The sequence below is a fragment of the Martes martes genome (assembly GCF_963455335.1).
Source record: "Martes martes genome assembly, chromosome: 3".
NCBI lineage: Eukaryota > Metazoa > Chordata > Mammalia > Carnivora > Mustelidae > Martes > Martes martes.
This window is the reverse complement of record NC_137890.1, coordinates 124,063,058-124,085,711: the sequence shown is the minus strand read 5'-3', so window position 1 is coordinate 124,085,711 and position 22,654 is coordinate 124,063,058. Positions and strand designations below refer to the sequence as shown.

Genomic DNA, 22,654 nt, shown 5'->3' with positions numbered 1-22,654 from the left:
CATGGCAGTGTTATCTTTCTGCCTTTATTTGTGGGGAAACTGTGAGATAGCTCTGTGTTACTTTCTACTTTCTCTGTGTAGAAGAAACTGGTGTGTGAACTCCTGAACTATTACCTTTAGGTGATAACTTTCAAGTCCAAACTCAAGTCCATGTAGTAAAACTGTAGGCATCTCAAAATCAACATGTCTTAAAACTGGACATACGGTTTTCCCCTAAATTTGATCTTCCTTTTGTGTTCTGGCAATTCATTTCTCAGTTGAGTAGGCTTGAAATTTGCTAAGTTTTATATGGCAAGAGCTGGTTGGAATTTCCCCCATATCCCTAGATTCCTCCAATTCTCTTAATCAGAGTAAATCCCTCTCCTACCTCTGGTACCTTGGAGCCCTTTGCTTGTATCTACAGGAGAGCAAACCACATTGTATCTAATGGTGGTCACTTCTGAGGATGTGTGTGGTCTCTCCTCCAGGAGCCTACAAGTTGCCACCAATCTCTTCTCTGTCCTGTTATCTAGGCCCTGGTATATAGCAGGTAGGGCTGGTGGAGTGTGCTGGAATGTCACAGGTTATAGGAATTGAAGTCTCTACCAAAGCATGCTCCTCAACTTAGCTATGCTCTCAAATGTGTCCTTAGTGAGAGCTCTTCACCATTCTTCTCTGCAGGTATTCTGATCGTGAGTACCCTGTTCCTTAGACACCTCCCTGGCTTACTCTGGAGAAAGAGCCTCGCCTCCTGTTTCATTCTGAAAATTGAGAACACTAAGGAAGAACTTCCTTCCCAGACAGTACTTTTTAGGCCAGAGATCTTTTTTCTTTTCTTTCTTTCTTTCTTTTTTTTTTTTTTTAAAGATTTCATTTATTTATTTGAGAGAGACAGAGCAAGCATGAGCAGGGGGGGAGGGAAGAGGCTGAGGGAGAGGGAGAAGTAGACTCCCCACTGGGCCGGGAGCCTGATGCAGGGCTCGATCCCAGCACCTGGGATCATGACCTGAGCCAAAGGAAGATGCTTAACTGACTGACCTGATTTTGCATCCTGACTCTCCTAAATGACAAGATGCCTTCTCTCTCCACCAAATTTATAGACAATTTGTCTGTAAAACTGGGATAATATTAGTGCCTTCTCTAAATGGTTACTGTAAAGATTGAATTATACAACCTATGTAAACCACTTAGTGCAGGGCCTGGTGTCATGAATATTAATTAATGTTGTTATTAATAACTTTCTCTCTCACCACCTACAACTTCGTCTTTCTCTCTTAGCCCACCTTCTTTTTTCCTCTTTCTACCTGGGCCTAATTCCTCCTCACCTGTGATTTGTCCCCTCTGCTCTTAGTTATCCAGCCTCATGAAGCACCTCTCACCCCAACTGCCCTGTTTCTTAATCTTTCCTCTCTATTGACTTTTTTCACTCCACATTCAAAGAGGTTCTGATTTTCTCATTGTAAAATAACCCTCCTTCAGTGGTGCATCTCTCTTTCTCCTTTCTTATATTACTCCTGACCCTTCACAGCCAAATTCTCAAAAGGCCAGTCTACACTTATTGTCTCTACTTCCTTACAGCCTCAATCCCTGCAATCCCATTTCCTTGATAACACTCTTGCAAATGTCCCTAATAATCTCATGACAGCTAAATCTGGGAGACACTCTAATGTCTTCACCCGGGGCTCTGATATTTCTGGCCAACCCCTACTTGAAATTCTCTCCTTTCCCTGTGCTTCTGTTTTCCCACTGTTTTGAGTTTGCACGTCCATGGCCAGTTCGCTTTAGTCTCCCTTTGAGCCACTCTTTTTCCACTCTACATTTAAGTGTTGGTATTTTCCTAGTTCTGGGCCTCAGACCTCTGTTCTCTATAAGTTCCTCAGTGACCTCACCTACCCAAAGGTTTCAGCCACCACTTTTCTCCTGATGACTGGAACATCTCTATTTCACAACAGGGTTGACCACAGGTTTCTTTACCACAGGACTCCTCTAAAGCATTAGTGTGCTAATGGGATTGGTAGCTCTTTGGAAGAGGGAATGATGGTATACATCATGGGAATGATGGTTTCTCATTTATTTGACCACGAAACCTTCATTTTGTTTTGTTTTGTTTTGTTTTGTTTCATTTCATTTCATTTTTCATGGAGAATCTTGCAGACTGGTGCTCCAGGAAACATACTTTGGAAAATGATGTTTCATTCCTTACTATTCCCAGTCTGATTTAGTTGTGTTTCCTCTGGGTGCCCGTAAGCATTTGCACACAGTGTACTCTATCTTCACCATGCTGTACTTCTCTGACTCTGCCACCCACTCCTTGAAGGCAAGGCTTCTGTCTCTTTGCATCCATTGCACAGAGAGTTTGCTCAAAAATACCTGATGCATGATGCAGGAATGAATGGTAACCTACTTCTTCCTGGCATAGTAAAGAATATTCTATGGCACATTTAAAGTAGTACTAATTGGGCAGTACTTGACCCTGACAGTTGGTCTTGAACGGTCTTATGTTAGGGGCTACAGTAGCTGAAAAGAAATATGAGACAAATTCTTTTTCCTCAAGGAAGACAAAATAAATGCAAATAAAGCCATGTGGAAATATTTAAGTGTTAAGCTGTATGGGCCTGACTATAAGTGCTAGGGGTACTCTGAATTTGTAGAGATCACTGAGGTCTGGAGAAGTCAGACTTGGTAAAAGGTATTATAAGTGATACTTGAGTAGGACTATTCTGGGAGGAATGTAGGTTAAGAATAATTAAAAAGAGGGAACTTGGAGAAAATTAGAATGGCTGGGAGTGAGGAGATATGGCCTGGCATAAACTGTGGTGGTGGGAATAGGTGGGAATAGTGAAGAAAAGGCCATTCCTTTTCTGGTATAACTTGGTGATGGTCAGAATGGAAGTGGAAGGACAGGAGACAAGTAAAAGAGAGTTTTCAGGTTTCTATTGGAGCCTGACAGAACAGTGGCAGCACCAGCAGATTTGAAGAAATTAGTTATTGCAGGTGTAGCCAATCCAAGCACTTGGAAGTTACAATTCTAGAATATACTGAGAAGAATGTAGAGCTAATTACTATGCAAGGTACACACTACACAGAGACTTGGATTATAAATTTAAAGAATATGTCCAACAGCTGAGCTGACATCATTGACTTGATAAGGTCTACAGATAAAATTGACTAATAACTTGCATAAATTTCAGACCAGGTTTGCTAAAAATGTTATGCATGACAAACCATGAAAACAGTAATGAGAAGTTCATGATTTCCCATAAGCAAGTAATTCATTTTGTGATCTACCAATCCTGCTGTTTGCAACAAGTTCTCTAATTTCCCCGGCCAGGGGGAGATAATAGAGCAAAACATGTCTTGACCATGCACGTCTTCAAAATATTTGCTGTTTTCACAGTAATTCAGTACAATGAAACATGCTGGTACTGTAAGTCAACATTTAACAGTAAATTATTTTAAGGAAACAAAATCAGTAGGTTTTATTTTATTTTTTTAAAAGATTTTATTTATTTATTGGTTAGAGAGAGAGAGAGAGTGAGCGCGCACAGGCAGACAGAGTGGCAGGCAGAAACAGAGGGAGAAGCAGGCTCCCCACCGAGCAGGGAGCCGGATGTGGGACTCGATTCCAGGACGCTGGAATCATGACCTGAGCCGAAGGCAGCCGCCCAACCAACTGAGCCACCCAGGCGTCCCAAAATCAGTAGGTTTTAAAACTCAGACACAGTTTAAAAGTAACGTAAGTGATGAAGTCCCAAAAGTTCATTTTCACTTTTGTTTCCTTTGCCTTTGGAGATATATCATGAAAGAAGTTGCTGTGGCTGATGTTGAAGAGATTACTCCCTATGTTCTCCTCTAGAATTTTGACAGATTCCTGTCTCACACTGGGGTCTTTTATCCATTTCGAGTTTATCTTTGTGTATGGTGTAAGAGAATAGTTGAGTTTCATTCTTCTACATGTAGCTGTCCAATTTTCCCAGCACCATTTATTGAAGAGACTGTCTTTTTTCCACTGTTTATTTTTTCCTGCTTTGTCGAAGATTATTTTACCTTAGAATTGAGGGTCCGTATCTGGGCTCTCTACTCTGTTTCAGTGGTCTATGCATCTGTTTTTGTGCTAGTACCAGACTGTCTTGATCACAGCTTTGTAGTAAAGCTTGAAATCAGGCAATGTGATGCCCCCAATTTTGTTTTCCTTTTCAACATTTCCTTAGCAATGCGGGGTCTCTTCTGGTTCCATACAAATTTTAGGATTGTTTGTTTCAGCTCTTTGAAAAATGCCAGTGGAATTTTGATCAGGATGGCATTGAAAGTATGGATTGCTCTAGGCAGTATAGACATTTCAACAATGTTTATTCTTCCAATCCATGAGCATGGAATGGTCTTCCATCTTTTCGTGTCTTCTTCAATTTCTTTCATGAGTGTTCTGTAGTTCCTCATGTACAAATCCTTTACTTCTTTAGTTAGGTTTATTCCCAGGTATCTTATGGTTCTTTGTTCTATAGTAAATGGAATTGATTCTCTAATTTCCCTTTCTGTATTTTCATTGTTAGTGTATAAGAAAGTAACTGATTTCTGTACATTGATTTTGTATCCTTCCACATTACTGAATTGCTTTATGAGTTCTAGTAGTTTGCGGGTAGAGTCTTTTGGGTTTTCCATATAAAATATCGTATCATGTCATCTGCGAAGAGGGAGAGTCTGACTTCTTCATTGCCGATTTGAATATCTTCTATTTCTCCTGCACAGCAAAGAAACAGTCAACAAAACAAGGAGGCAATCAATAGAATGGGAGAAGATATTTGCAAATGACATTACAGACAAAGGACTGATATCCAAGATCTATAAAGAACTCCTCAAACTCAACACACACAAAACAGATAATCATTTCAAAAAATGGGCAGAAGACATGAAAAGACACTTCTCCAAAGAAGACATACAAATGGCTAACAGACACATAAAAAATGTTCATCATCACTAGCCATCAGAGAGATCAAAATCAAAACTACACCGAGATACCACCTTACACCAGTTAGAATGAACAAGACAGTAAACAACATGTGTTGGAGAGGATGTGGAGAAAGGGGAACCCTCTTACATTATTGGTGGGAATGCAAGTTGGTGCAGCCAACAACTGGAGAACAGTGTGGAGATTCCTCAAGAAATTAAAAATAGAGCTTCCCTATGACCCTGCAATTGCACTACTGGGTATTTACCCCAAAGATACAGATGTAGTGAAAAGAAGGGCCATCTGTACCCCAATGTTCATAGCAGCAATAGCCACAGTCATCAAACTGTGGAAAGAACCAAGATGCCTTTCAACAGATGAATGGATAAAGAAGATATGGTCCATATATACAATGGAGTGTTATGTCTCCATCAGAAAGGATGAATACCCAACTTTTGTATCAACATGGATGGGACTAGATGAGATTACGCTGAGTTAAACAAGTCAAGCAGAGAGAGTCAATTATCATATGGTTTCACTTACTTGTAGAGCATAAGGAATAACACAGAGGACACTGGGAGATGAAGCAGAGAAGTGAGTTGGGGGAAACTGGAGGGGAAGACAAACCATGAGACACTGTGGACACTGAGAAACAAACTGAGGGTTTTGGAAGGGGGTGGGGTGGTGGGGTTGGGTGAGCCTGGTCATGGGTATTACAGAGGGCACATATTGCATGGAGCACTGGGTGTGGTGCATAAACAACGAATGCTGGAACACTGACAAGAGATAATATAAAATAAAATGGAAAAAAAAAGAATGCAAGTGAGATCTGGCTTTATTGGAAATTCAGGCATTAAGAATCCTGAATTGGACCTTATTAACTTTCTCACTTTGTGCTTTTCATCTAAACTTTTTTTTCATCATTTATTGAATACCCCCAGCATGCTTACACCCACTTAGAGCATGCCAAAGATGCAGTCCTAGAAGGTCACTTTCTAAAACAAAAAAAATGGATAAATGCACAAAGATGGTTTTTTTTTTCTGGATTAAAAAACTGAAAGAGGATTAGGAAGATTGCTCATGAAATTCAGGGTGGGAAATTTATACCCAAATTCATGAAATTTAGGTATAAAATCTGTCCATTTTATACAAACATGACATTTTGTCCAATTCTGAACCCCACTCTCTCTATAATGTTGTTGTCAGATCAAGTTAAATATCAAGGACAGAGCTGCTAATATCTCATCCTCACCATATACAAATTTCCTATCATCTTCTCAAATAAGAAATAAAAGAGTACACTTGGAAGCATCATGATTTTTTTTAAAATTTTTAAACTTATTTATTTGACAGAGATCACAAGTAGGCAGAGAGGCAGGCAGAGAGAGAGGAAGGGAAGCAGGCTCCCTGCTGAGCAGAGCCCGAAGCGGGGCTCGATCCCCGGACACTGGGATCATGACCTGAGCCAAAGGCAGAGGCTTCAACCCACTGAGCCACCCAGGCGCCCCAAGAAGCATCATGATTCTTGCCATGTGCTGAGATATTATGAGCTCCTTCCTTTCCTTTTTATAGTGTTCTTATGAATCTGTAACCTTCCCCTCCCTTCATCCTAACTAAGAAGTAGTGGACTTATTGCTGCTTCTATTCTACCACTTGCTGAGTGTTTGAGTATCATCTTGAATTCTCATGCTTTCATCCAGGGAATTAGCAGGCTCACGAAATTTGGTCACCCATCTTGATTATGACTTCCATGTACAGAAACACTGAATTTATATGTGTATATGCGAATGTTTGTGTGTGGAATAAGCTTTCTAGGTATGTCTAAAAGGCTCGATTCTGCACAATTGGCTGAACTTACAGCTAATAGAAAAAGGTTTTATTACATAGATTTAGCTTTAGTTTCATATTCAAATGTTAAGAATATGCTACCACGACCCTCATTCAGGACACTAATAATGAAACTCAGATTGACTATTCTGGGCCACCATTTGCAGAATGATTTCATCAATGATCACTGTTCTTTGGGTGCTGGCCTTGGTTATTCATATCTTGAGCATATACTCTGTAGGACCTTAAAATTAAGCCAATGTATTCCAAAGGTGTTAGGAGGAAAATCATTCTGTGGATGAAACCCTATTACACAGGGTTACAAAGAATTTCAGGACCTTTAATGAGTAAATGGGCAATTTGACTTTTCAAGGGGGCAGAGTTACAGTAGGAAGTGTTTCCCAAATTTATGACAGTAGAACCACAGAAACATGCTCAGTGTCCAGAAGAACTAGCATCCTACCGAATTTACTCTGGGAAACCTCCAACTATATAAATTTCCAAAGTGGCAGATCCCTGCAATCCATTCTCTTTCTCCGGGGGAAAAATACAGAACATTCCATAGGCCTCTGGAAAATGCCCAATGGCTATTTGGTGTTGGACCGACTTTCAGTAGGGTACCAGAACCAGATGTATAACTACCAAACTAGTCTGATCACCTAACTCGTTCTAGGGTAGAATGCAGAAATCCAGTTTCAATGTAGGCAGTTCTTCCCATTATATTATACTTGGTGTGTGTGTGTGCGCGCGTGTACATTACACTTGCACAGAATCTCAACTTAAAAAAAATTTATATTAAAATTTCCATTTATCACTCTAGAAACCCTAACACTCTACCTTAAGGCTAAAGCCAAAACTTTGCCTAAACCAATAGGAAATTATTAGTCATAGACTGAGAAAGGGAATGTGAAATAGAATGTAAAGCTTTATTAGTTTTTCTATAATTATATTAAATATTTGTGAGCATTTGAACTGTGGCTGAAGCAGACTTACCTGTTATTTTCCTCTTATTTGGATAGCCTGTTATTATGTTATAAAATGAATTTATTTGGTATCGCTTCTCTTTAAGAAGCCATTTTAATTGCTATCTGAGCAAGGAATTGGTACTTTCCTGATGGATTAATATATTATTTTACTGATTTTAGTTTTTTTTTTTAAGATTTTATTTATTTCTTTGACAGAGAGAGAGACCCAGTGAGAGAGGGAACACAAGTGGGAAGAAGGGGAGAGGGAGAACAGGCTTCCCGCCAAGCAGAAAGCCTGATGTGGGGCTCAATCCCAGGACTCTGGGATCATGACCTGAGCAGAAGGCAGATGCTTAATGACTGAGCCACCCAGGTGCCCCTGTTTTAGTTTTTTTATGTATATCAAAACTGAACTAAGCTGGGTTGTCCTTTACTTTCTGTCTAGGATTAAATATTTCATTTATCTTTTTGCAAGTTTTAGGAAGTTTTATCTTCCAAGGTCTAAAGCAGAATGACGAAGGACAACATGTTCTTAGGAATACTGGTGTTTTTTTTAGGGTTATTAACTTTGAACATACTTTCATTTGTACTACTTCATTTGAAGTTAACTATAGCCCATCAGATAAACAAGATTAAGATCTGATTAAAAGGTAACTGTGAACAAAGTTAAGGAAAAGAAGAGAGCAAATGTGATACAACCAGAACTTCAATCCAGATCTCCTGACTCAGGGTTTTGCGTTATTTCTACAAAAGCAGGTTTCTTTCCCTCACTAATACTGTGAGGTGTATACCATCAGACCCTCATGCTAAATATATTCAGCAATTAAAAATAACATATCTGACCCAACGTTTGATTTCTATTCTACTTCATCAAGACCAACTGTTGTACCTCACTAAATTATTTTAAGATTTGGGGATAAAACCACCACCACATAGAAACCATTAACAAAGAAAAACAATTATCATTACATGTCAATTGTAATTACTTTTGCTTTCCTGTTTCGGGGAGTATGTGTGAGATTTTCCTCACTCTTCCATTAATATACACAATTGAAGAATGCTTTTCCGTTAACCTTTATATCCATTTTATATATATTTTTAAGGATTTTATTTATCTATTTGAGAGAGAGCAAGAGAGAGAGAGCACGAGCGTGGGTGGGGGGTGATGTGCATAGGGGCGGAAGGAGAAGGAGAAGCAGACTCCCCTCACAGAAGGGAACCTGACACGGGGCTCCATCTCAGGACTCTGGGATCATTACCTGAGCCAAAGGCAGACACTAAACCAACTGAGCCACCCCAGGTGCCCTTTTTATATCCATTTTAGATTGTATCTCATTTCTTATTTATCTTTCTCTCATCTTTCCTTATAAAATAAAAAACCATTCTTCATATTACTCTTAGGTAATTTGGTCTCAAGGAATCTTATCTAGGATCGGAGAAAATTCCCTGAAATATGAGTGACTATAAGATTAGTTTTTTAAATGAAAAAATAATAAAAAGAGTTTTAATGAGTTGACAATAGTTTTGAAGTCACAATATGAAGGAATATTCCCATATATTCATTTTAATTCCTCTGGAAATCTTGGAGGTGTTCTGCCCTTAGGTAGAACCTGGATAGAAGGACAGACTGCTGATCTTAGATGTAGGTATGTTCTGTCTGACCTCTGAACTCCCTCTTAGCTGCTGTGTCCTTGTAGTATTTTGATTCCTGACCTTTCAAAACGTGCTCTTAGGAAAGAATCTGCTATTAATCACTTATTCTTTGGTGAGATATTACCTGGCTTTTATGAGGTTTTCTTTCATGTTTGTGTAAAAAAAGATTTATTTCCTATGCTACCCTCATTGCCTCCTACTTCATACACAAATCATACAGGATAAACTTCTACCTGTGGTTAAGGACAAGCCAGTCTGTGGGAATTCTTCAAAAATAAACATATGAGAAAGGAATTAGACCTACTGCTAGGATCAACACTGTTCTTCCCTGGGCGAAAGTGTCTGCTAAAGTGAACCTAAAAGGAAAACCTAAATAATTTGGCAGCATAAACATTATAATGCATGGAGTGTAAATCAGAGAGGAGTGTCTCTTCATCCTGAACTATGTAATTATCTGTTAAAGAATAAAAAATATTTTATTTTACTTGGGGGGGGTGCAGTATAGGTCTTCATTCTTTAGAGCGGTACAAAAAAAAAAAAACCCACAAAAAAGTATAAACCTCCTTTAAATAGATACCAGTGAATTATCTTGACAGGAAGAAAAAACCTGACAACAATATAATTCCACATGTTCTGATAACATCAAGAAAGGACTCAAAAAGGAATCTATACCTCAGAATTGTAGGATATTGAGAAGACTGTTGGGTTGGGAGGAGATAATGATTAATAGTGACTATTAGACTCAGAATGAAGAGTCACATGCATCAAACTCTTTCCATTAAAAAGAGTTAATTTATATTCAGCTGATTGCAAAAATGATTAAGTCTCTCTTACCAATGAGTAAAGTTATCATTAAACCTATTTCTTTCATGATAACTACTATGAAAGTGAAAAGATGTCACTCATCTTTCCTTTTTTCTTCTACGGTAGTTAAATAATCATTCTTTGACTTGCACAATTTATCAATTTTATATTTTTAAAAAGATTTTATTTATTTATTTGAGAGAAAGAGAGAGAGCACAAGTGAGGGGGCGATGCAGAGGAAGAGGGAGAAGCCGACTCCCTGTGCAGGCTCCCCACTGACATGGGGCTGGATCGCAGGACCCTGGGATCATGACCAGAGCCAAAGGCAGATGTTTAACAGACTGAGCCACCCAGGTGCCCCTGTTTACCAATTTTAGAGCTACTTTTGAGTATGTTATTAGTTTTCATTTTTGACGAGATAATACCTACTTGCCAATACATCACATACTTCATTATAATCTCATCGACATCATAATTTTAAAAAATAGGCTTCTCTAGGTGGACTGGAATTTGTCTACACTTCAGTGATATGTCCATATCAATTACTATCAAGTTATTGGGTTATTTGCAATGATGACTTGCATTCTGAAAGTATGGTAGGAAACCCTGAAATGCTTTTCAAAACCACTAGTGCTAGAAATCAACACTGTGTGTGGATTTAGAGATGAATACAGAGGAAGAGGCTGAAGCATAACTTTTAATTTGGTATGTATAAACTGAGGCCTAGGAATAGCGAGGGGCTGTCAGTTTATAAATTTTCCAATGTTTTCTTCAAGGCCTCTAGTTATGGGTATGGAAGATTATTTACTTCCTTTGTTGAAATTTTAAGGTTGTGGACAGCAAAAACCATTTGCTGTATTTTCTTTCTTTTCTACCATGATTCTTTGGTTGGGGTGGCTAAGATCTCAAATCAACAAAAAAGCCAGGCTGGAGTATTTGTGCCAAGACAGACTGAAGTCCACTAGGGATGAGACTAGAAACCAGGAGCCAGTTTTTGGCAGAGGGGCACGCATGATTCCATTTGGGAAGGGCGGGGATAAAACAGAATTTAGCAGCAATTACCACTGCTGTCTATTTAGCTCTGAATGTAGATAAGCTTGGCATCCCTTGGCTTGGGTGCTTGATAAGTGTTCTCTGCTTTTATACACAGAGATTTATAGCTGTAAGTATTTGCACTTTTAAAATAAGTTTTACATGACTGAAAGTTACTGTTTGGATCCCTCTTTAGTTAACAAAACCATCCTAGACAGATTAGGGTCCAACTATACTTCACTCAAAGGCAACCCTTGAAAATCTACCTTCATATATCCTATCTCTAATATTTGAGAGTTACTGCTCTTCTTCTATCCTACATGTAGTAGCTAGCCTCCAAAATGGTCCCCAATTATCCCTGCCTGCTGCTATTCATATCCTGTGTTTCCCCTTCCATGATGTACAAGGGTTGGTCTGTATGACCAACAGAATAAGACATAAATGATGGTATGTTATTTCCAAGACTAGATTATAAATGACTGTTGCCTCTATCTTATGTGCTCTCTCATCTGCTTGGTCTCCTCTTTCTCTTTCTCTCACTCTCTGTCACAACACTTACTCTGTGGGAAACCAGCTGCCATGTCATGATGGCATCCAGGAAGCCTACTACAAGAGAGGCTTGTAATGGAGGTTGGCTAACAATCTTGTGAAGTGAACTTGGAAATGGACTCTTTGACTCTAGTTGAGCCTTGAGATGACTGCAACTCTGGCCAACAGCTTGATTGCAACATCCTAAGAGATTGTGGGCTGGAACAACCTGCATGAGCCACTCCTGGGTTCCTGACTCTCAGATACTATATGAGATCATAAGTGTTTATTGTTTTAAGCTGTTAAATTTCAGCAATCGATAACCAGTATACTGAGTGTAGTGGATTACGTGCTGAGTGTACTGAACTGGGAAATACTGGCTTTATGTTAGGTTGAAGAAATGACCTCTTTTACTGTTTTTGCACGTGGCAATTAATTTCTCATCAGTGCTTTCTCAGGGTGCTTTGCAAAGCTACTGCAGACAATAATTGACCTGATGATGTCTTATTCCCTGACAGAGTTCATTCAAATCATGAAGGACAAAAACATTTCTCTCTGGTATCTATTTACTCATGTTGGTTCACCATTGGACATGACCTTGCAATTATGACTTCTGAGTGGAAAAGCAGCACAATGTATTTTATAGCTGTTTTTATCATCTCTCACTTTCACAAACATGGGGTAAGATCAGTTTCATTCAATAAGAGAGAAATTATGGCATGAAATTTAAAAACTACTTGGGGCTACTAGAACCACTGATCAATTTACATTTATGAAGTAACATTATTAGCATATTTGATATTTGAGTGTTGGGAAAGGTCATTATGTATGCTGAGATTTTTTTTTCTCCTTCTTTACACTTTACTACACTTTCTAGAAACTTTAGAATCTGTATTGATTGTTTTTGAAGTAGTAATAAAAAAGACCAGAGCTAATATTTAAAATGTAATTCTTAAGCTTCTTATTACAGAAAGTTTTAAACATATATAAAAGGAAAGAGTATATGAATTCTCATGTAGCCACCACCCAGCTTTAAGATGGCCAATTTTGTTTGGACTATTCTCTAATCTGCTTGCTGCCTTCCTGGCTCGCCTACACTAGATTATGTGGGTAAAAACCCAAAACATCACATTCTTCCATACACAAGGTAATTTTAATAATCCTTCAAAGCTAGGAAGCAGAAACTTACCTGTTGTTCTTATGGATTGGTTCTAAGGAAAATGTGCTTTAGCTGAAATATATTTTTATTCTAAGCAAGTTGTGTAACTGGTTTTTGACCTATATTTTATGAATTCCTGTAAGCTAACATGGAATTTTCACACAACATTATGGTGGTTTTATGTATTCATATATGGAATTCTGGGTTTCTGAAATTTTTTTCCTCATATTTTAAGATCTGCTGGAAGATCCACAGATTGGTTATAATAAACAAACACCCTTGATAATGGAGTCATCTTTAGAAAATCATGATTAGAACTTGGGATGGAGCTGACTACAAATGTACTTGTAGCTAAGTAGCAAAAGGGCAGGTTAATGGGTAGCCACTGAAGGCTGATTTCCCTGACCTCTTAAAAGTACCACCCAGAACTAGTATACAAAGTGATTCATTCACTCAAACATCTTCCCGTCCCTTTGATAGAACCTCTGGCTGCTGTGCGGCCTAGATGTCTTCATGATTATTATTGCACCTGGTGTCATGTTTTTCCAGCTGTTGCACTGTCTCCCTGTAGGAGATTTTTTGATGTTCATCCCTCTACCAGCCTCCTGCTTGCTCTCTGGAGGCTCATCCTATGACCCTACTCTACATAGGCAACCTTCTAACCTGAACTGTGACTAAATAGCTGGGCTTAAAAGCTGTTTATGGATCATATGGCTCATCATAAAAATAAATCACTAGAACTGGCTATAATTAAAATTTCGGTAATGTGAATTTTAACTCTGCTCCATCCTCAACAACACATGAGCAAATCAAAATATTACTTTTGGCCCAGGAGCTTTGGACATTTTCTCTCTCTCTCTTTTTTTTCTTTCTTCTTTATTTCTCTCTCTCTCTCTCTCCCCCTTTCCTTTCCTTTCTTTTTTTCTGAAATAAGAAATGAATTGGAGCCCCTGGGTAGCTCAGTCAGTTAAATGCCTGACTCTTGATCTCAGCTCAGGTCTTGATCTCAGAGTCATGAGTTCAAGCCCCATGTTGGGTTCCACGCTGGGCATGGAGTCTACTTAAAAAAAAGAAGAAGAAGAAGAAATAAGAAATGGATCACAGTCTCCTGATATTTAACTCCCTTTAAAACAGAAATGGAAAATTATCTAATACTTCAAACACACCATTATTTTGCACACAAGCTTAAAACAAGCTGGACCAAGGATACATTTTGAGGACTATATTCAGAGGGTCAGAAAATGTCCTTAAAGAGTGTATATTAAAAGGGTCCCCTTTAGCAGAATTAGTTGGCCTTGAAATGACCATCTTCACTTTCATGCCTTGCAATCTAGCTATTAGTGGTTCTACTCAGGGCTCAACTTTGAGGTGTGTTTCCTGCCTTGATTTCTCTTAGGAGGATCTCCCAACATTAGCTTTGGTTGTCTTCCCATGACTGTTTCATTTTAGTGACCCTGAATACTTACTTTCCATACATCTTTTCTAGCTCTGATTATATTGGCTCAAGTTGAAAAACTAAAAAGAAAAAAGATAAGTTTTAAAAGAAAGAAAAAATACAAAGAGGGGGGCTGTTAAAGAATTAGGAAAAAAAATAAGAGCATGAAGAAGCTACCATATAACTTTGTTTGAAAATACAGTCATTTAATATGTCAACATTTTGTTTTTTATTTTTAAAGATTTTATTTATTTGAGAGAGAGAGCACAAGTGTGGTGAGGAGCAGAGGGAAAGGAACAAGCAGACTCCCCACTGAGCACAAAGCCTGACACAAGGCTGGATTTCAGGATCCCAAGATCATGACCTGAGCCAAAGGCAGACCTTTAACTGACTGAACCACACAGGCACCCCTGATATTGTTCCTTTAAAAGCAGATTTTGGGGTACAGTGGAAACACTGCATGGGTAGTTAGTAGATCATTTTAAACATTTGATTCAAAGTAGCTCTCATACCTCTTTAAGCTTCAAGGAGATATGATTGCTGGTGGTCGGAGGTAGTGCCATGGTTCAGCAAGACTAGAGAAAAAACTTCTTTAACTGTAAAAGGATAAGAATGGGATGACCGTTAGAGGTGTGTGTATCTCTAATACATTCACAGTAGCTTTCTTGTAAAACAACCTAAGGCAGTGGGAAGTAAAGACGGCTCCCCTATTCAGGAAAGATAATAATGGGAAATGGTAGAGTAGAGAGCGAGCTGAGGGACACCTATAAAGGGTTAAGCAGGAAAATTATTTCCACCATTAGTTCTCCTAAGTATGGAGTAGGGATTCCTAAAGACGTATATAGTCCTGAAGCAGTCAAAAGTAGACTTAGCCAGAGTTGAGTTACAGGCTCCCGGAAACCACTGACTTTTTTGCCACAACAGCTTTAAACTTGGCTCTTTGGAGCTTTGGAGGAGTCTTAGGGCACTCAAAGACTTACTTTGTTTCTTTATACCCAAAGAATATGTTTGAGCAATGGAAAAAACAATTTCCAGCATTCCTGAAACAGGACAGAAAGGATTTACCTTTGAGAATATTTCTTCTCCTGGGTGCTTGATTGCTGTTGTCCACACATACAAATGGCTAATCAGGAAGGCTTAAGAAACCTGGAGGTATGAAAAGGCCAAATGCTAGGATTTGTGAATACACAATTTCCAAGTTATGATCCTCACAGATTTAAAAAAAATTCACGTTGGGAACAATTGGCCCCGAACATCCTTTTAACTATTTACCACTTATCTAAATGCAATGATAAAAATAACTTTCTAAGTCCAAAATGGGAGTGAGCCTGAATTTACAAGGTAAATCAACAATTTAATTAATGATTAACAAAACATGTTGTCACAAAAGTCACACTAAATTCATTAACCCCAGTTATAAGAATTAATTTTCTGTTCATACATGAATTGCATTTCAAATTTTTATTTTATTTTTTCAAACTTTGATTTTGAAGTGTAGGAATCACTTTCAAAATGTATAAACTTTAAAAATATATATTTCATATAGAATGTATCAAAATATTAAATTATGCCTTAAAAATTTTTGACAACGCTGTCTTTTATCAATAATGGCACTGCATACTACTTTATGGTAATAGAACTACTCTAGCATCTAGTTGTTTAGAGTCAAACCTAGCAAACATTTGAGCAGACATCTATAGGAATACTTCAGAGCAGCAGTTCTCAAGATGTGGTCTGGAAACACTTGTAAGTTCTTGAAATGCTTTCAGGGGGTCAGCAAGGTCAAAACGATTTTCATAATAAGATTTAAGATGTTATTTGTCTTTTTCACCTCATTCTCTCATGAGTGTCGAGTTTTCCAGTAGTTACATGGTATGTGATATCTCAAAAGATTGAATTCAGAAGCAGATATGAAAATCCAGCTGTCTTCTTTTAAGCTATGCATTAAAGAAATTTGCAAAAATGTAAAGGAATGCCATTTTTCTCAGTTTTTTTTCTGAGAAATACAATTGTTTTTAGTAAAACTATTTTCAGATTAATAATAAAACCAATAAATAAATAATAAAAAATAAATAATTTAATAAAACTAATTCAGATTAATATTTGCTTATCATTATAAAATAATAAAGAAAGACTTTAATGTTTTTCAGTTGTAATTCCTAATATGGTGTAAGTAGGTAGGTAGTTAAGTAGAAAGGTAGGTAAATAGATATAAACAAAAGCTCTTGGGGGGGTCTCAATTTTTAAGATTATAAGAAAGCCCTAGAGACTTAAAAAATTTTAAAAAGTTTACTGCTTTAGAGTGTTAATTAATAAATATCAAATCTTGCTTTTATATGTCCCAAAGAAAATAATTACTTTAAAGTGACTTTGACTTTGGTTTCCAAAATCTAGCACACTTATCATTTTACAGTAAATCTGACAGGTAGGCAGGTTAGAAATTACTCTTACCTGTAACATGAAGAAATAAAGAAACAAAGAATTTAGATTGCACAGTAAGATTATAAGAGAACATAAAGTACTTTCAACTTTATCCCAGTGATTTGGCTGATTAAGTCAGTTTCTCCTTAACCTATATAGTGTGATTGTGACATCCTGAAATAGAAATGTATTGTAACAGAACATGGAACCTCCTGTAGCACTTTCAGATTAAACATCTTCCCTACCGAAGCTAAGTCAGTGCCCCTTACTGGAGTAGACATCTAACCATAGTTCAATGTCCCCCTGTCATTCAAAAATTTGTTAACTTCTTTTGTGGTTTTTTAGGTCCTCGTCATTTGTCATTTGCTAATTCGGTTTCTTCTTACAACTGCTAAGGGGTCCTCAGGTATACCCAATAGGCTGACTTCCACTTGAGAATGAATTCCTAAGTAGTAGTCTTTTCAGGCTTATCATGCAAATCCTCTGCTCAAGAACTTCTTCTTTTTTTTTTAATTAATTAATTTATTTTAATAAACATATAATGTATTTTTATCCCCAGGGGTACAGGTCTGTGAATCGCCAGGTTTACACATTTCACAGCACTCATCATAGCACATACCTCCCCAATGTAAATTATTCTTTTCAAACACAAATGAAAACTACTTGGAACTGAATAGTAACAAAAATACTGTTATCAAAAGGGGAATGAAGTCAATTACTAAGAGAAAAATGTATAGCCCTAAACACATATATCAGAAAACAAACATCCAAAAAAGGCTGAAAAATCAATGAAGTAAGCTTTCATTTCAAGAAAGTATAAAAATAAAAAGGAAAGGAAAAGAAAGGAAAGGATAAGGAATATTAGCAGAAATTAATAACAGAGAAAACATACATATAATAGGGTCAACAAAGTCAGAAGTTGGTTCTTTAAAAGAAAAGTATAGGGGCACCTGGGTGGCTCAATGGGTTAAAGCCTCCCTTCAGCTCAGGTCATGATCCCAGGGTCCTGAAATGGAGCCCCGCACTGGGCTCTCTGCTCAGTGGGGAGGCTGCTTCCTCCTCTCTCTCTGCCTGCTTCTCTGCCTACTTGTGATCTCTGTCTGTCAAATAAATAAATGGAATCTTTAAAAAAAAAAGTATAAAATTGATAAATGCCCGGCAAACTGATTAAAAAAAAAAGGCGAAATAACCAATGTTGGGAATGAAAAGTGGGACATTATGGAAGATCTTATAGCCATTAAAATGATAATAGAGGATACTGTGAAAAACTTAATGTCAATAAATTTGGAGGTATAAATGAAGCAGATAATTTCCTAGAAAAATACTGTCAAAGACTGAAACAAGTAGAAATAGAAAATCTGAGTAATATTAAACTATTTAATCTATAAATAAAAACCTTTCCATAAAGAAAACTCTAGGTTCAGACCATTTACTTGATGAATTCTAACAAACATTTAAGGAAGAAATAATAAGCAATTTTACACAAACTCTTCCTGAGACTTAAAAACCAAAGAGATTCTTGCTAACTGGTTTCTTAAGGCCAGCAAAAGCTGACATGTTCCTATTAGAGAACTAACAGACCAACCTTACAATATACAAAATCTTCAACAAATTTTAACTCGGTATTCAGTAATATATAAAAAAGCCAATACCTGTCCATTAAAAAGGCCAATACAATGACCAGGCTGGATTTATGCTAGCATTGCAAGGTTGGTTGACAGTGGAAAACTGTTCTATGTAATTTACCGTACTAACAGGATAAAAGAGAAAAATCACGTGATCATCTCAAGAGATGCAGGAAAAAAAACCTGATAAAACTCAATATCCATCTATGATCAAAACTCTCAACAAACTAGGATTAGAAGGGGAGTTTCTTAATCTGCTAAAAGGTTAAAAAAAAAAAAAGAATAATCAGCAACCCACTTCAAACAATGGTAAAATGTTGAGAGATTTCCCTTTGAAACCAGGGACAAGATAAAGGTGCTACTCTCACAACGTCTATTCAATATTGTACTTGAGGTTCTAGCCAGCCAGGGAAGGCAAGAAAAAGAAGTACTAGGTATAAGGATTGGGAAGAAATCAGCTGAAAAAAATCAACTGTTATTGTTCACAAATGATACAATTGTATGAAGAAGATCTAAAAGAATATACAATAAGTTAAGACAGTGTGATACTGGCATAAGAGAGACAAATAGACCAATGGATAAAATACAGAGTCCAGAAATACACTAATGCTATATGGACACTTGACTTATAACAAAGATGGCAATGTAGAATAAGATCTTTTTTTTTTTTTTTAAGATGTATTTATTTATTTTTTAGAGAGAAAGAACTTGTCTGCATGCACAAGCTGGGGTGGGGCGGGGTGGGGAGAGTGACAGAGGCAAGGGAAAGAGAATCCCAAGCAGACTCCCCAGAGTGCAGAGCCTGACACAGGACTTGATCCCACCACCCTGAGATCATGACCTGAGCTGAAATCAAGAGTTGGATGCTCGATTGACTGAGACACCCAGGCACCCCTGGAACAAGATCTTTTTGACAAGTAGTGCCAAAACAGTTGGATACTCATATGGGAAAAAAAAAAAAAAAAAAAAAAAAACCCAGAGACTTGATCTCTACCCCATAAACAAAAATTAATTCCAGTTAAACTACAGATGAAAGGAAAAACAATAAGGCTTCTAGAAGACAATACAAGAGATTTATCTTCATTACACATTCACAAATGATGATACCCAAACGGTCAACAAACATACAAGAAAGGCCCTCGATCTCATTAGTAAAATCAGGGAGATATAAATCAGAATCACAATTAAGATAATAGTATATAATAGCTAAAACTAACTAGACTGACAATAACATATGGTAGAGCAATGGCAATTCTCATATGCTCCTGGGATTCATTTGTACAATCTCTGTGCAATAGTTTGGCATTTCATTATCTATTGAACATATGCATACTTGGTGACCTAGTAATGTTATTCTTATGTGGGCACTTAACAGAAATTCATCTACATGTCTACCTCAAGACATATGCAAAAATGTTCATAGCAACCTTATCCACAATAGTCCCAAACTGGAAACAACTCAAGTGTTCATTAATTATAGAATAGAGAAACTCTGGTATATATATATTTAAAGGAATATTATACAGCAAAGAAAATGAATGAACTACAGTTACATGCAATAACATGGTTGAGTATCACAAACATAATGTCGAGTCAAAGAAACCAGACACAAAAGAATGTACCATATGATTATTTAAATTTAAAGAGCTGGTAACGGATGCATACTTAATTGTTAGAACCATAAAGAAAAACAAGAAAATGTGTACTATGAAACTGAGGATTGTGGTTACCTTTGGCAGATAGGAAGGGCTAAGCCATTTGGAGAGGGCATAAGGAGGACTTCCAGGGTGCTGGCAATGTTCTATTTCGCAATCTAGATGGAAGCTACATGGGTGTTTGAGCTGTGATAATTTATGCTTTGGTTCACTTTTCTCTGAGTTATATTTTACAAATAAAATGTATAAAATGCAAGAATTCTTTCATTCAGGGAATTCCTTAAAAATAGGTTATTCTGTTGACATATGCAAAATTTATAAATTTTTCTTCCTGAGAATTGGTGAGACTCATATTCATACCTCATTTTGGACAAAAGTGAAGAAATCAGTTAACTTTTGCCTAGTGTTAGACTAAGGTCTCTTGAGAGACAAGTAAAAATGAATAGATCAGCAGCTCTGTAGAGAAGTAATGGAAATCAGTGCAGTAATGTGGTGCATGTAATTTGGTACTATCCCATTTAGAATTTTCTTGTGCCTCATGTCAGAAGAGGTATCATAAATGTAAATAAAAGCCATTCCATTTAAAATTCCTTTTGTTCTTAGGCTCACCCTTTGTTTCTGTACATGTGGTCTGCCCTTCATTGGATCCAGGTTATTAAGGGCCAAGTGTTCCAGGACCCAGAAGGACCAGGTGTGTTGAAATGGCCCTCCTGAATGTTATATTCACTGAGGTTTTGCTTTTTGTGGGAATCATAAGCATCTCAATGGACCACACTTTGTGTGGAACATTCTCTCTTTGAAATAAATTTCAAGGCACTCTGCTTGGGCTTTGTTCTTGTTAGGAGAGAGGGTAGGAAACCCTTCACCCACCTCACACTTATCCCACCCAACAGAATCATACATCCCCCCCCCCACATATATCCTAACTCCTAATTAGCCTGATTATATCATGCAGATGAGGCACTGACTTACATACTTTTATATCTCCTAGCACATAGTAATGAATTAGGTATGTATGTTTTTACTGTCTGTATTTCATTACTGTATATATATATTTGAAAAAATATTACTAATTTTTCCACTGGTATAAAATTTTGGTTTCTATCAAACTTTTCACCACCTAGGAGAAGAGACTTCTTGTTATTCTGTTGATATGTGCAAAATTTATAAATTTTACCTCCTCAGAGTTGGTGAGAAGTATATATCGATACCTCAGTTTGGACAACAGCGAAGAAATCAGTTAACTATTGCCTAGTGTTAGACTAAGCTCTCTGAGAGTCAAGCAAAAATTAGTAGACCAGTCTCATTCAAAAAAAAAATTCTGAGGAAGTTATTGCTTATTAATAGCACTTTTGGCAAGAAAAATGGCAATTTTACATGACTGTAAGCAATTTTAATGCTCTTCTAGTAGCATGTAGAAAGACTGTGAGAAGCTTGAGGGTTAGAGTGGCTGAACTCTCAAGCTTGAGGAGACTTTCCCCTTCCAGCACTCAGCGATTTGCTCCTGTTCCTTTTCTTCTCCATTTCATATAGCCAATGGGGAAAAGGAGCAGCTACACAGGAGTTGGGCTCAGTGATTCCAGAGCTAAGCTGGATATTTAATGCTGAACTATCTTTTAAGAGCTGGAGATCTGTTATTTAAATCATCTTTCTCATTGTCTGAATTTTCTCAGAAGTATTAAGTAGTTCTTTTATATTAGTCAAATAGCTCCTGGGATGTCTTAACTCTTTCACAGAGCCTGTGTTAGAAAGAAGGTGGTTATTTGATAAGAAGGTGACTTCACTGGGCTTGGAATGCCTATGGCAACCCTTTCTCTTACCATTCCTAAGACTTATCTTTGAATTGCTCATTATGCAAAAAGGAACTTTACTTCTGATGGTTAGAGCTGCAAGGTGCACTGCCCTGCGAGGTCCCCCTAATTTCACCAAGTGTTATTATCCAGAAAGTCAATTTGTAGAAAAGCAAGAAGTCCTAAGAACAGCTGTTGGGCAATTCTGTCTGCAGCAATAAAGTCTGGCTCCATTAAAGTAAGGAAGGGCATAGCATTCAGTAAGGAATGGAAAAAGAATCTCGGTTGCAACTCAGCTCTACGTCCTCAGGCAAGTTAGTGTCTCTGAGCTTCAGTTTTTTCATCCGTAAAATGGAGATTACTTGAGATCTAGCATTAAGCACAGTGCCAGTCACTAAGTAGATGAGGAGAAAATGCGCGCTATTTGCTCTAATGGTTACAAGCAACGAGACAGTTTGGGGTTACTTTAGTGACACGGAGGGGACACGGGGAGTAGCAGGAGCTCATTCAGAAGAATGGCGCTTCTTAAGCTGTCAGGTCCAGCAACACCCTGGTCCTAGGCGTCTGCCCTGTAAAGCTGCTCCGGAGGCCAAGGCGACACCCGAGGTCACCACCCTGAGTACTAGACCAACCCGGGAAGCTTGTGGTTTGGATTCTGGTCCAGCTCAACCCAGCCGTGTCTGGACCAATGCGGGACAGCTCAAACTCACCTGCTAGGTAGGTGCTCGCCGTCCGAGGCGTGACCGCGGAGGGCGGGCGGGCGCGGTGGGCGGGAGCTGAGATTGCTAGACTCCCGGCGCATGGCACCCGCCGCCCAGTCGCCGCGGTGGCTGCCG

General features: G+C 37.9%; 1 long non-coding RNA gene across 1 annotated transcript; it reads right to left on the bottom strand.

Annotated features, from left to right (window-relative positions):
- Positions 1-3,473: 3,473 nt before the first annotated feature.
- On the bottom strand, positions 3,474-22,646 carry LOC308339858. Its single transcript, XR_013966566.1, has 4 exons — positions 22,529-22,646; positions 15,393-15,473; positions 14,840-14,923; positions 3,474-4,717 (listed from the first exon to the last, which is right to left on the bottom strand). It is a non-coding gene; the product is annotated as an uncharacterized lncRNA (long non-coding RNA).
- Between the last annotated feature and the right edge of the window lie 8 nt (positions 22,647-22,654).